Source organism: Oncorhynchus nerka, unplaced genomic scaffold, assembly GCF_034236695.1.
Source record: "Oncorhynchus nerka isolate Pitt River unplaced genomic scaffold, Oner_Uvic_2.0 unplaced_scaffold_1124, whole genome shotgun sequence".
NCBI lineage: Eukaryota > Metazoa > Chordata > Actinopteri > Salmoniformes > Salmonidae > Oncorhynchus > Oncorhynchus nerka.
Window position 1 is genome coordinate 157302 of NW_027040199.1, and position 13649 is coordinate 170950.

Sequence of the window (13649 nt, forward strand, 5' to 3'; positions counted from 1 at the left end):
GCCAGGATAGTAGGCTGCAGAATAACCATTTGAGTGTGTGTACGTTTCAATTAAAGAACAACATTTTTTTATCGTCAATTGCACACAAGGTCCAACCGAAACGTAGACATCCGCTTGTGACCCAACCCCTCTAAAACGGGGGGTGTGAGGGGCTGCCACAGTGGATGTCTGGGGAGCTGCTGTTGTCGGGGTTAAAGGAAGAACGTCAGATTTTTCACTTTGTCGGTTTGAACTGGTAACCTTTCGGTTTACTGGCCCAACGCTGCAACCATTAGGCCGGCTGCTGTGTTCAATTCTAGATGTGTGTCTATTGTCAGAGCCTGTCTGTGATCATCAGTCACACACAAGGGTTACCCTCGTTGTGGCGATTAACATTCCACACTGGGGGAGGTGATGAAACATTCCTTTTCCTAGTGACTTTCTCTCTCTTTATCGCCCACCCCCCCCCTTCCCTCTCGCCCTCCCTCCCTCCCACTCCTTCCCTCTCTGCCTCCCTCCCAGAGTTCTGATGAGTGCAGTATTGGGGACACGTAGTTGTGTCTGTAGTAAGGCTTGTCATTCTGGTTAGCTGTGTCTAGGCGTGATGAGACTGGCCCTGGGCTTATATCAACATCACTGACTGACTCCTCAAACAAATCTGCAGACACACGTACACACACACACACACACACACACACACACACACACACACACACACACACACACACACACACAACATTTAACATGCACCAGGACACAGGCTTATTAATGAGAAGAGGTCAAATCAAACACACACAGCCATAACAGACAAACACAACAGAAACAATTATTTGTAAAAACACACACACACACACCCTCAAACGAACTATAGGCAAAAGGCATTGTGGGTGACTGAGTTTAGAAAGCTCTCTTCAGGCACTGTTGACTGACATTTACATGAAACAAATAGTGTGAAGGAGAAAAACACAGGAATGAAGGAGAGACCAAAGAGCTCATGACAGGGAGGAGACAACGGGCCATGTGAGAGACCAAAGAGCTCATGACAGGGAGGAGACAACGGGCCATGTGAGAGACCAAAGAGCTCATGACAGGGAGGAGACAACGGGCCATGTGAGAGACCAAAGAGCTCATGACAGGGAGGAGACAACGGGCCATGTGAGAGACCAAAGAGCCATGACAAAGGGAGGAGACAACGGGCCATGTGAGAGACCAAAGAGCTCATGACAGGGAGGAGACAACGGGCCATGTGAGAGACCAAAGAGCTCATGACAGGGAGGAGACAACGGGGCCATGTGAGAGACCAAAGAGCTCATGACAGGGAGGAGACAACGGGCCATGTGAGAGACCAAAGAGCTCATGACAGGAGGAGACAACGGGCCATGTGAGAGACCAAAGAGCTCATGACAGGGAGGAGACAACGGGCCATGTGAGAGACCAAAGAGCTCATGACAGGGAGGAGACAACGGGCCATGTGAGAGACCAAAGAGCTCATGACAGGGAGGAGACAACGGGCCATGTGAGAGACCAAAGAGCTCATGACAGGGAGGAGACAATGGGCCATGTGAGAGACCAAAGAGCTCATGACAGGGAGGAGACAACGGGCCATGTGAGAGACCAAAGAGCTCATGACAGGGAGGAGACAACGGGCCATGTGAGAGACCAAAGAGCTCATGACAGGGAGGAGACAACGGGCCATGTGAGAGACCAAAGAGCTCATGACAGGGAGGAGACAACGGGCCATGTGAGAGACCAAAGAGCTCATGACAGGGAGGAGACAACGGGCCATGTGAGAGACCAAATGCAAGCAACACATAACACAGTGACATCACCACATCAATCACACACACATTTTCATATGACTCATGCACACAAAAACATCATACTAGTCAAAATCTGCCAGCCTTTTTAATTATAGAGTCTCTCTGTGTGTGTGTGTGTGTGTGTGTGTGTGTGTGTGTGTGTGTGTGTGTGTGTGTGTGTACGTGTGTGTGTGTGTACGTGTGTGTACGTGTGTGTGTGTGTGTGTGTACGTGTGTATGTGGGGGGTGGGGTTTTCAGAAAGTGCGGATTGTTAAAAGAGTCAGATGTTATGGAGAAGAGAGGAGAGACTGATTCTAATGTAGCACACACACACACACACACACACACACACACACACACACACACACACACAGACCTTCCGGGTGGGGCGAGGGATTATTGAGACAGCCCTTTGTGTCATCTGATGAGGAGAAAAGAAAGAGAAAGAGGGTAGATTAAGAGAGAAGAGGAGGAGGAACAGACGAGGGTGGGTGTGGAGGAGATCATTAGTTAGTGAGTGTGAGTGTTTGAGAAGCACAAACACAATCATCAGGGAAGGGCACGTGTGTGAGTGTGAGTGTACACGTACGGGGATAGGTTCAGACTACATTATGTGTGGTTGAGTGTGTTTATCAGCTCTGCTTTGTGACTCAGCGGTCCCCTGCGGTCAAGAAGTGGATCTTCTCTCTTGTGCACTCACTTTTCTTCTCCTCGCTCTCTTTTCATACACTCCCTCTCTCTTCCCCCTCTCTCTTTTCATACACCCCCCTCTCTTCCCCCTCTCTCTTTTCATACACCCCTCTCTCTCTTTTCATACACCCCCCTCTCTTCCCCCTCTCTCTTTTCATACACCCCCTCTCTCTTTTCATACACTCCCTCTCTCTTCCCCTCTCTCTTTTCATACACCCCCTCTTTCCCCCTCTCTCTTTTCATACATCCCCCTCTCTCTCCCCCTCTCTCTTTTCATACACCCCCTCTCTCTTCCCCCTCTCTCTTTTCAGACACCACCCTCTCTTCCCCCTCTCTCTTTTCATACACCCCCTCTCTCTTTTCATATACTCCCCTCTCTCTTTTCATACCCTCCCCCTCTCTTCCCCCTCTCTCTTTTCATACTCCCTCTCTTTTTCATACACCCCCTCTCTTCCCCCTCTCTCTTTTCATACACCCCCTCTCTCTTTTTCATACCCCCTCTCTCTTTTCATACCTCCCCTCTCTCCCCCTCTCTCTTTTCATACACTCCCCTCTATCTTTTCATACACTCCCCCTCTCTCTTTTCATACACTCCCCCTCTCTCTTTTCATACACCCCCTCTCTTCCCCTCTCTCTTTTAATACACTCCCCCCCTCTCTCTTTTCATACACCCCTCTCCCTCTCTTCCCCCTCCCCCTCTCTTTTCATACACCCCTCTCTTCCCCCCCTTTCTCTTTTCCTCTCTTCCCCCCTCTTTTCATACACTCCCCTCTTCCCCCTCTCTTTTCATACCCCCGTCTTCCCCCTCTCTTTTCATACACTCCCCCTCTTCCCCCTCTCTTTTCATACACTCCCGTCTTCCCCCTCTCTTTTCATACACTCCCGTCTTCCCCCCTCTCCTCCCCCTCTCTCTTTTCATACACTCCTCGTCTTCCCCCTCTCTCTTTTTCATAAACTCCCCGTCTTCCCCCTCTCTTTACATACACTCCCCGTCTTCCCCCTCTCTCTTCCCCCTCTCTCTTTTCATACACCCCCCTCTCTCTTTTCATACACTCCCTCTCTCTTCCCCCTCTCTCTTTTCATACACCCCCTCTCTTCCCCCTCTCTCTTTTCATACACCCCTCTCTCTTTTCATACACTCCCTCTCACTTCCCCCTCTCTCTTTTCATACACCCCCTCTCTTCCCCTCTCTCTTTTCATACATCCCCCTCTCTTCCCCCTCTCTCTTTTCATACACCCCCTCTCTCTTCCCCTCTCTCTTTTCAGACACCACCCTCTCTTCCCCCTCTCTCTTTTCATACACCCCTCTCTCTTTTCATACACTGCCCTCTCTCTTTTCATACCCTCCCCCTCTCTTCCCCCTCTCTCTTTTCATACACTCCCCTCTCTCTTTTCATACACTCCCCCTCTCTCTTTTCATACACTCCCCCTCTCTTCCCCCTCTCTCTTTTCATACACTCCTCTCTCTCTTTTCATACACCCCCTCTCTCTTTTCATACACTCCCCTCTCTTCCCCCTCTCTCTGTTCATACACTACCCCTCTCTCTTTTCATACACCCCCTCTCTTCCCCTCTCTCTTTTAATACACTCCCCCTCTCTCTTTTCATACACTCCCCTCTCTTCCCCCTCTCTCTATTCATACACCCCACTCTCTTCCCCCTCTCTCTTTTCATACACCCCCTCTCTCTTTTCATACATTTACATTTACATTTACATTTAAGTCATTTAGCAGACGCTCTTATCCAGAGCGACATACACTCCCCCTCTCTCTTTTCATACACTCCCCCTCTCTTCCCCCTCTCTCTTTTCATACACTCGCCTCTCTCTTTTCATACACCCCCTCTCTCTTTTCATACACTCCCCCTCTCTTCCCCCTCTCTCTTTTCATACACTCGCCTCTCTCTTTTCATACACCCCCTCTCTCTTTTCATACACCCCCTCTCTCTTTTCATACACTCCCTCTCTCTTCCCCCTCTCTTTTCATACATCCCCCTCTCTCTCCCCCTCTCTCTTTTCATACATCCCCTCTCTCTCCCCCTCTCTCTTTTCAGACACCCCCTCTCTTCCCCCTCTCTCTTTTCAGACACCCCCTCTCTCTTTTCATATACCCTCTCTCTTTTCATACACCCCCTCTCTCTTTTCATACACTCCCCTCTCTCTTTTCATACCCCCCCTCTCTTCCCCCTCTCTCTTTTCATACACTCCCCTCTCTCTTTTCATACACTCCCCTCTCTCTTTTCATACCCTCCCCCTCTCTTCCCCCTCTCTCTTTTCATACACTCCCTCTATCTTTTCATACACTCCCCCTCTCTTTTCATACACTCCCCCTCTCTCTTTTCATACACCCCCTCTCTTCCCCTCTCTCTTTTCATACACTCCCCTCTCTCTTTTCATACACCCCCTCTCTTCCCCCTCTCTCTTTTAATACACTCCCCCTCTCTCTTTTCATACACCCCTCTCTTCCCCCTCTCTCTTTTCATACACCCCACTCTCTTCCCCCTCTCTCTTTTCATACACTCCCCTCTCTTCCCCCCTTTCTCTTTTCATACACTCCCCGTCTTCCCCCTCTTTTCATACACTCCCGTCTTCCCCCTCTCTTTTCATACACTCCCCGTCTTCCCCTCTCTCTTTTCATACACTCCCCCTCTCTTCCCCCTCTCTTTTCATACATTCCCGTCTTCCCCCCTCTCTTTTCATACACTCCCCGTCTTCCCCCCTCTCCTCCCCCTCTCTCTTTTCATACACTCCTCGTCTTCCCCCTCTCTCTTTTCATAAACTCCCCGTCTTCCCCCTCTCTTTACATACATCCCCCTCTCTTTTTCATACCCCTCTCTCTCTTTCATACACCCCCTCTCTTCCCCCTCTCTCTCTCTCTCTTTTCATACACTGCCCCTCTCTCTTCCCCCTCTCTCTTTTTTCATACACCCCCTCTCTCTTTTCATACACTCCCCTCTCTCTTTTCATACCCTCCCCTCTCTTCCCCCTCTCTCTTTTCATACACCCTCCTCTCTCTCTTTTTTCATACACTCCCCTCTCTCTCTTTTCATACCCTCCCTTTTCCTCTCTTCCCCTCTTTTCATCTCTCTTTCTCATACACCCCACTCTCTCATTTACCATTTAGCCTCTCTTTTTCATACACTCCCCTCTCTTCCCCCTCTCTCTTTTCATACACTCGCCTCTCTCTTTTCATACACCCCCTCTCTCTTTTCATACACTCCCCCTCTCTTCCCCCCTCTCTCTGTTCATACACTACCCTCTCTCTTTTCATACACCCCCTCTATTCCCCCTCTCTCTTTTAATACACTACCCCTCTCTCTTTTCATACACCCCCTCTCTCTTTTAATACACTCACCCTATCTCTTTTCATACACCCCACTCTCTTCCCCCTCTCTCTTTTCATACACTCCCCCTCTCTTCCTCCCTTTGTCTTTTCATACACTCCCCCTCTCTCTTTTAATACACTCCCCCTATCTCTTTTCATACACCCCACTCTCTTCCCCCTCTCTCTTTTCATACACCCCCTCTCTCTTCCCCCTCTCTCTTTTCAGACACCACCCTCTCATCCCCCTCTCTCTTTTCATACACCCCCTCTCTCTTTTCATACACTGCCCCTCTCTCTTTTCATACCCTCCCCCTCTCTTTTTCCCCCCCTCTCTCTTTTCATACACTCCCCTCTCTCTTTTCATACACTCCCCTCTCTTCCCCCCCCTCTCTCTTTCTCATTTCACTCCTCTCTCTCTTTTCATACACCCCCTCTCTCTTTTCATACACTCCCCCTCTCTTCCCCCTCTCTCTGTTCATACACTACCCCTCTCTCTTTTCATACACCCCCCTCTCTTCCCCCTCTCTCTTTTAATACACTCCCCTCTCTCTTTTCATACACTCCCCTCTCTTCCCCCTCTCTCTATTCATACACCCCCACTCTCTTCCCCCTCTCTCTTTTCATACACCCCCTCTCTCTTTTTCATACACTCCCCCTCTCTCTTTTCATACACTCCCCCTCTCTTCCCCCTCTCTCTTTTCATACACTCGCCTCTCTCTTTTCATACACCCCCTCTCTCTTTTCATACACTCCCCCTCTCTTCCCCCTCTCTCTGTTCATACACTACCCCTCTCTCTTTTCATACACCCCCTCTCTTCCCCCTCTCTCTTTTAATACACTACCCCTCTCTCTTTTCATACACCCCCTCTCTTCCCCCTCTCTCTTTTAATACACTCACCCTATCTCTTTTCATACACCCCACTCTCTTCCCCCTCTCTCTTTTCATACACTCCCCCTCTCTTCCTCCCTTCGTCTTTTCATACACTCCCCCTCTCTCTTTTAATACACTCCCCTATCTCTTTTCATACACCCCACTCTCTTCCCCCTCTCTCTTTTCATACACTCCCCCTCTCTCTTTTCATACACCCCACTCTCTTCCCCTCTCTCTTTTCATACACTCCCCCTCTCTCTTTTTCATACACCCCCTCTCTTCCTCCCTTTGTCTTTTCATACACTCCCCCTGTCTTCCCCTTCTCTCTTTTCATACACTCCCCGTCTTCCCCCTCTTTTCATACACTCCCCTCTCTTCTCATACACTCCCCGTCTTCCCCCTCTCTTTTCATACACTCCCCGTCTTCCCCCTCTCTCTTTTCATACACTCCCGTCTTCCCCCTCTTTTCATACACTCCCCGTCTTCCCCTCCTCTTTTCATACCTCCCCTCTCTTCCCCCTCTCTTTTCATACACTCCCGTCTTCCCCCCCTCTCTTTTCATACACTCCCGTCTTCCCCCTCTCTCTTTTCATACACTCCCGTCTTCCCCCTCTTTTCATACACTCCCCGTCTTCCCCCTCTCTTTTCATACACTCCCCGTCTTCCCCTCTCTCTTTTCATACACTCCCCCTCTCTTCCCCCTCTCTTTTCATACAATCCCGTCTCCCCCCTCTCTTTTCATACACACCCCGTCTTCCCCCTCTCTTCCCCCTCTCTCTTTTCATACACTCCTCGTCTTCCCCCTCTCTTTTCCCCCTCTCTCTTTTCATACACCCCCTCTCTCTTTTCATACACTCCCTCTCTCTTCCCCCTCTCTCTTTTCATACACCCCCTCTCTTCCCCCTCTCTCTTTTCTTCCCCCCCTCTCTTACCCCTCTCTCTTTTCATACACCCCCTCTCTTCCCCCTCTCTGTTTTCATACACCCCTCTCTTCCCCCCTCTCTCTTTTCATACACCCCTCTTCCCCCTCTCTCTTTTCATACACTCCCTCTCTTTCTTCCCCCTCTCTCTTTTCATACCCTCCCCCTCTCTTCCCCCTCTCTCTTTTCATACACTCCCTTTTCATCTCCCCCTCTCTTTTTCATACACTCCCCTCTTCTCTCTCTTTTCATACCTCCCCCTCTCTTTTCCCCCTCTCTTTTTCATACACCCCCCTCTTCCCCCTCTCTTTTCCCCCTCTCTCTCTTTTCATACACCCCCCTCTCTCTTTTCATACTCCCCCTCCTTCCCCCTCTCTTCATACACCCCCTCTCTCTTTTCATACACCCCTCTCTTCCTCCCATCTCTCTTCCCCTCTCTCTTTTCACACCCCCCTCTCTCTTTTCCCCCTCTCTCTTTTCAAACTCCCCCTCTCTTTTTCTTTTCATACACTCCCCCTCTCTTTTCTGTTTTCTCTTTTCATCCACCCTCTCTTCCCCCTCTCTCTTTCACTACACCCCCTCTCTCCCCCTCTCTTCTCTTCCCCCTCCTCTTTAATACTCTATCTCTTTTCATACACCCCACTCTCTTCCCCCTCTCTCTTTTCATACACCCCCTCTCTTCCTCCTCCTTTTCATCTTTTCTTTTAATACACTCCCCTATCTCTTTTCTTCTTCCCCCTCTCTCTTTTCATACACTCCCCTCCCCCCACTTCTTCCCCCTCTCTCTTTTCATACACTCCCCCTCCCGTCTTCCCCCCCTCTCTTCTCCCTTTGTCTTTTCATACACTCCCCTGTCTTCCCCTCTTTTTCATACCCCCCGTCTTCCCCCTCTTTTCATACACTCCCTCTCTTCTCATACACTCCCCGTCTTCCCCCTCTCTTTTCATACACTCCCCGTCTTCCCCCTCTCTCTTTTCATACACTCCCCGTCTTCCCCCCTCTTTTCATACACTCCCCGTCTTCCCCTCCTCTTTTCATACACTCCCTCTCTTCCCCCTCTCTTTTCATACCCCCCGTCTTCCCCCCTCTCTTTTCATACACTCCCGTCTTCCCCCTCTCTCTTTTCATACTCCCCGTCTTTTTTTCATACACTCCCCGTCTTCCCCCCTCTCTTTTCATTCCCCCTTCTCTCTTTTCATACACTCCCCCTCTCTCCCCCTCTCTTTTCATACAATCCCGTCTCCCCCCTCTCTTTTCATACACTCTTCCCCCCTCTCTTCCCCCTCTCTCTTTTCATACACTCCCTTCTCTCTTTTTCCCCCTCTCTCTTTTCATACACCCCCTCTCTCTTCCCCTCTCTTTTCATACACCCCCTCTCTTCCCCCTCTCTCTTTTCATACACCCCCTCTCTTCCCCCTCTCTCTTTTCATACACCCCCTCTCTTCTCTCCCCCCCTCTCTCTTTTCATACACCCCCCTCTCTTCCCCCTCTCTCTTTTCATACACCCCCTCTCTTCCCCCCCTCTCTCTTTTCATACTCCCCCTCTCTTCCCCCTCTCTCTTTTCATACACTCCCTCTCTCTTTTCCTTCTCTTCCCCCTCTCTCTTTTCATACACTCCCCTCTCTCTTTTCATACACTCCCCTCTCTTCCCCCTCTCTCTTTCCCCTCATACACCCCCCTCTTCTCTCTTTTTTTCATTACACTCCCCTCTCTTCCCCCTCTCTCTTTTCATACACCCCCTCTCTTCCCCCTCTCTCTTTTCATACACTCCCCCTCTCTCTTTTCATACAGCCCCTCTCTTCCCCCTCTCTCTTTTCATACACTCCCCTCTCTTTTTCATACACCCCCCTCCCCATAAACTCTCTCTTTTCATACACTCCCCCTCTCTCTTTTCTCCCTCTTCCCCCTCTCTTTCATACACTCCCCCTCTCTTCCCCCTCTCTCTTTTCATACACCCCACTCTCTTCCCCCTCTCTCTTTTCATACCCCCCTCTCTCTTCCTCCCTTTGTCTTTTCATACCTCCCCTGTCTTCCCCCTCTCTCTTTTCATACACTCCCCCTTCCCCCCCTCTTTTCATACACTCCCCCTCCCCCCTCTTTTCATACACTCCCCCTCTTCCCCCTCTCTTTTCATACACTCCCCCTCTCTTCCCCCTCTCTTTTCATACCCCCTCTCTCTTTTCATACACTCCCCCTCTTCCCCCCTTTTTCCCCCTCTCTCTTTTCATACACTCCTCCTCTCTCTTCCCCCTCTCTCTTTTCATAAACTCCCTTTCTTCCCCTCTCTTTTCATTTCACTCCCCGTCTTCCCCCTCTCTTTTCCCCCTCTCTCTTTTCATACACCCCCTCTCTTCCCCTCTCTTTTCATACACTCCCCTCTTCCCCTCTCTCTTTTCATACACCCCCTCTCTTCCCCCTCTCTCTTTTCATACCTCTAACCCCTCTCTCTTTTCATACACCCCCTCTCTTCCCCCTCTCTGTTTTCATACACCCCTCTCTCCCCCTCTCTCTTTTCATACACCCCCTCTCTTCCCCCTCTCTCTTTTCATACACTCCCCCTCTCTCTCTTTTCATTCCCCCTCTCTCTTTTCATACCCTCCCCTCTCTTCCCCCTCTCTCTTTTCATACACTCCCCTCTCTCTTTTCATACACTCCCCCTCTCTCTTTTCATACACTCCCCTCTCTTCCCCCTTTTTCATACCTCCCTCTCTCTTTTCATACACCCCCTCTCTCTTTTCATACACTCCCCTCTTCCCCCTCTCTCTTTTCATACACTCCCCCTCTCTCTTTTCATACACCCCCCCTCTCTTCCCCCTCTCTCGTTTCATACACTCCCCCTCTCTCTTTTCATACACTCCCCCTCTCTTCCCCCTCTCTCTTTTCATACACCACCCTCTCTTCCCCCTCTCTCTTTTCATACACTCCCCCTCTCTCTTTCATACCCTCCCCCTCTCGTCCCCCTCTCTCTTTTCATACACTCCCCTCTCTCTTTTCATACACTCCCCCTCTCTCTTTTCATACACTCCCCCTCTCTTCCCCCTCTCTCTTTTCATACACTCCCCTCTCTCTTTTCATACACCCCCTCTCTCTTTTTCATAAACTCCCCCTCTCTTCCCCCTCTCTCTTTTTCATACACTCCCCCTCTCTCTTTTCATACACACCCCTCTCTTCCCCTCTCTCGTTTCATACACTCCCCCTCTCTTCCCCCACTCTCTTTTCATACACCCCCTCTCTTCCCCCTCTCTCGTTTCATACCTCCCCCTCTCTCTTTTCATACACTCCCCCTCTCTTCCCCTCTCTCTTTTCATACCCCTCTCTCTTTTCATACACCCCCTCTCTCTTTTCATACCTCCCCCTCTCTTTTTCATACACCCCCTCTCTTCCCCCTCTCTCGTTTCATACACTCCCCCTCTCTCTTTTCATACACCCCCTCTCTTCCCACTCTCTCTTTTCATACCCTCCCCTCTCTTCCCCCTCTCTCTCTTCATACACTCCCCTCTCTCTTTTCATACACTCCCCCTCTCTCTTTTCATACACTCCCCCTCTCTTCCCCCTTCCCCCTCTCTCTTTTCATACACTCCCCTCTCTATTTTCATACACCCCCTCTCTTCCCCCTTTTTTCATACACTCCCCCTCTCTTTTTCCCCCCCCTCTCTTCCCCCCTTTTTCATACACCCCCTCTCTTCCCCCTCTCTCTTTTCATACCTCCCCCTCTCTCTTTTCATACCCATCCCCCTCTTCCCCCTCTCTGTTTTCATACACTCCCCGTCTTTTCCCCCTCTCTCTTTTCATACACTCCCCCTCTCTTCCCCCTCTCTCTTTTCATACACTCCCCGTCTTTTTCCCCCTCTCTTTTCATAAACTCCCCTCTCTTCTTCCCCCTCTTTTCATACACTCCCCCTTCTCTTTCCCCCTCTCTTTTAACCTAGTCTGAATCCCCTGTGTCCCCCACTCTCTTTTCATGACCCCCCTCTCTTGGAGCTCTCTCGTTTCAGTGTCTGTGTCTCTTTTCATACACTCCCCCTCTCTTCCCCTCTAGAAGCAGTGACCCCTCTCTCTTTTCATACACCCCCCTCTCTCTTTTCATACACCCCATCTCTTTTCATGCACCCCTCTCTTCCCCCTCTCACGTTTCACCCCCATCTCTCTTTCATTCCTTGCTTCCCCATCTCTGAAAATCTCCCCCTCTCCCCCTCTGATGCATAGCTAAGTGTGTGTGTGTGTTATACACTCCCCTCTCTTCCCCCTTCCCCCTCTCTCTTTTCAAACTCCCCTCTCTATTTTCACACCCCCCTCTGCTCATACACTCCCATCTCTCTTCCAAAATCTCTCTTAATCATGGAGTCTCTTCCCCCTTTGCTTTTCTATACACTCCCCATCTTTCCCCCTCTCTGTTTCATACACTCCCCGTCTGGAACATTTTCTGCTATACTCTTCCCCCTCTCTCTTTTCAACACTCCCGTGCTTCCACTCTTTTCAAGATGTTCTCTTCCCCCTCTTTTCATACACTCCCCTTCTCTTTCCCCCCTCTCTTTTAACCTAGTCTGAATAGGCTGTGTCAGTGATGAGTGACTGGTGAATGGAGCTTGTGAGTGTCTGTGTGTCTTTGAAGTCAAGAGTCAGAGTAGAAGCAGTGAAGCGAGAGAGAGAGAAAGGAGTGGTGGGGGAAACACACAGACATGCATGCACACACACGTACCCACATTCAGTGTCCTTCCTTGCTTCTACCCATGATGAAAATCTCCAATGCTCTGTGATGCATAGCTAAGTGTGTGTGTGTGTATATACACTACATGACCAAAAGTATGTGGACATCTGCTCATCGAACATCTCATTCCAAAATCATGGGCATTAATATGGAGTTGGTCCCCCCTTTGCTGCTATAACAGACTCCACTCTTCTGGGAAGTGTTTCCACTAGATGTTGGAACATTGCTGCTATAACAGCCTCCACTCTTCTGGGAAGTGCTTCCACAAGATGTTGGAACATTGCTGCTATAACAGCCTCCACTCTTCTGGGAAGTGTTTTCACTAGATGTTGGAATGTTGCTGCTATAACAGCCTCCACTCTTCTGGGAAGTGTTTCCACTAGATGTTGGAATGTTGCTGCTATAACAGCCTCCACTCTTCTGGGAAGTGTTTCCACTAGATGTTGGAACATTGCTGATATAACAGCCTCCACTCTTCTGGGAAGTCTTTCCACTAGATGTTGGAACATTGCTGCTATAACAGCCTCCACTCATCTGGAAAGTGTTTCCACTAGATGTTGGAACATTGCTGCTATAACAGCCTCCACTCATCTGGGAAGTGTTTCCACTAGATGTTGGAACATTGCTGCTATAACAGCCTCCACTCATCTGGGAAGTGTTTCCACTAGATGTTGGAACATTGCTGATATAACAGCCTCCACTCTTCTGGGAAGTGTTTCCACTAGATGTTGGAACATTGCTGCTATAACAGCCTCCACTCATCTGGGAAGTGTTTCCACTAGATGTTGGAACATTGCTGATATAACAGCCTCCACTCTTCTGGGAAGTGTTTCCACTAGATGTTGGAACATTGCTGCTATAACAGCCTCCACTCATCTGGGAAGTGTTTCCACTAGATGTTGGAACATTGCTGCTATAACAGCCTCCACTCTTCTGGGAAGTGTTTTCACTAGATGTTGGAACATTGCTGCTATAACAGCCTCCACTCTTCTGGGAAGTGTTTCCACTAGATGTTGGAACATTGCTGCTATAACAGCCTCCACTCTTCTGGGAAGTGTTTCCACTAGATGTTGGAACATTGCTGCTATAACAGCCTCCACTCTTCTGGGAAGTGTTTCCACTAGATGTTGGAACATTGCTGCTATAACAGCCTCCACTCATCTGGGAAGTGTTTCCACTAGATGTTGGAACATTGCTGATATAACAGCCTCCACTCTTCTGGGAAGTGTTTCCACTAGATGTTGGAACATTGCTGCTATAACAGCCTCCACTCATCTGGGAAGTGTTTCCACTAGATGTTGGAACATTGCTGCTATAACAGCCTCCACTCTTCTGGGAAGTGTTTCCACTAGATGTTG